Source organism: Dipodomys merriami, unplaced genomic scaffold, assembly GCF_024711535.1.
Source record: "Dipodomys merriami isolate MVZ:Mamm:240054 unplaced genomic scaffold, mDipMer1.0.p SCAF_181, whole genome shotgun sequence".
NCBI classification, from domain to species: Eukaryota; Metazoa; Chordata; class Mammalia; order Rodentia; family Heteromyidae; genus Dipodomys; species Dipodomys merriami.
Window position 1 is genome coordinate 2,036,460 of NW_027203171.1, and position 2,241 is coordinate 2,038,700.

Below are 2,241 nucleotides of genomic sequence, written 5' to 3' on the forward strand. Positions count from 1 at the left end.
TACTACTGCATTATACATTTTTTCTAATGTTGGATACCAACTTTACAAAGCTATTAGAAAGCTCTTAAAGCCTTTATATTGAATAGTGATTTCTTTTACACTATAACATGGTATTTCCCAAATCATTGACATAGAAGTCATTGTTTCCTATTTTCTCATTCCTAGAATAAGCTGCACATGAAGACCCCACTGGTCCTCATTTTCAGTCTGTACTTTTGAATACTGAGGAAAATCATTTCTCTGCTCTCTATCAATTCTCTACTATCCAGTTAGAATAATTCAAAATAGTAAAAATGGAAAAAGAGAAATTAAATCATGGTGAAAAAACATATGCAGGAAATTCACCAGATTTTTCTGACCAGTTCAACCATTGTGAAATCTTGGTGAAATACATGGACATCTCATTCCCACTTGCACTCAAAATCTCTGGTTAGGCAATTCTGACGAAGACCAGGAACAAGATGAAAAAGTGAGAAATGGTATCAATTGCAAGAAAAAAATGGAGTAGGATCCAAGCAAATTTATTATTTGGGATGCTGAAATTAATCGGCTTACTATGGCTTGTAGACTACTTTCCAAAAAGGCCACCCAGATGAATACTAGGGATGAAGATGAGTATACCCCTCTTCATTGGGAAGCCTAGAGTGGCCACTTAGACTTTGTCCATGAGTTGGTAGCTCAAGGCAGATATTCATGCAATAACTCTGAATGGCTCACAACCCTGCACAGTGCTTATATGTGCAATAATACTAGAGTGGCTTCTTTCTTAATTCATCATGATGCAGATACCAATACCCAAACTAAAGGCCTCTTGATTGCCTTGCATCTTGCTGCTGGGAATAGAAATAGAAAAGATACTCTGTTGAACCATTATATCAAACCAGGTCTGAAGATCAACTTGGATGAAACTGCATTTAATATTGCCACAAAAGGATAAGTATGTATCACTACCACTTTGAAGTTGTGGAAGGCTGTACAAATTGTTCTCCTAAGTTGTAATGGTTTGGTTAAGTTTCTTAAATTTCAAAAATGCCAGTCCATCCTTTGTGTCCCTTAAATTTTTTTTCACAATACAAAGCAACAGCAATATCTTACTTTAAAAATTCATGGATTCCATGGTATTCTTTCAAGAGAATTGCCTGACTTTTATGTCAAAATGTATTAAAGAGTTGTTTGTATACATCTATAATGATTTCTGCAGTTTGTGATTTTTTAAAATCAGAAATAATTTTAACTTCTCTGTTGAAATGAATAGTATAGAAACTAAAGTTTTCCTTGTAGTTTTCTGAAAAAAAGTATGTCTGTGTTTGTATAATATCCATAATCTATTTCATTCGCTCCTAGATATAATACTTGGAATTCTACATTGTTATATAATGTATAGGTTCATTAATAAATGTGTCCTTTTAGACTGCATTCCATATAGAAGAAGTTTAAGATTTCTTTTTTTCCTAGGTCCTTATATTATTTTATTTCCTTGGGATAAAATTACAATGTTATCTAATTTCAAGTTTTGTAAAGGTTATGCTATGTAAAGGCCTTTCTAAGGTGAAGAATTAATACACTGATGTGAATCTAACCTTTAATTCTATAAATTACATGTATTGTTACACTTGTTTTTTGGTAATTAACTTTTTAATAACTGTTTTTCATTTCTTGCATCAGAAGAAAGAAAAAATATGGAATACTTCACAAATTTTCATATCATCTTTGTGCATGTGCCATGTTAATCTCTGTATTGAAATTTGGGTAGACCTGCTTCTGAAGCATGTACTACCCTCTAAATTTAAGTACTTAATGATGCAATCTTTATACAGGCATCTATCCATGGTTCCCTATTTGTAACAAGGAACCCTTATTGTTCCTAAAAATGCTATTGATCTTATTTCTCTAAAATTCTGTGTATAGTGGAAAATACATATCGTTTGGTCGATTACTCACATTTACAATTTTTTGTCAATGTCTATTTTGTCATTTTCATTTTAAATTTAATCATACTTTGAAACCTTTTCAGCTAAGTCCAAAGGTGATGGCTTTTCAAGTACTTATTTATCAACTCAGTTAGCTTTGTAGAGCTAATGGATTCAAAGTAAGACTTGCTTAAGAGCTACTTCTAAACTACTGCAGCTTAAAATTTCCCAAATGAGGTCTTGCTGGGACAAATGTTTACCTGAACCTTTACCCTTCTTCCATGTAGGAACAGACCAACCAGAATATCTTACCCTGTCAGCATAGATTGTC

At 32.7% G+C, this 2,241-nt stretch overlaps 1 pseudogene; it reads right to left on the reverse strand.

Moving 5' to 3' along the window:
• Positions 1 to 1,673: 1,673 nt before the first annotated feature.
• LOC138830057 (U6 spliceosomal RNA) lies at positions 1,674 to 1,770 on the reverse strand (annotated as a pseudogene).
• Between the last annotated feature and the right edge of the window lie 471 nt (positions 1,771 to 2,241).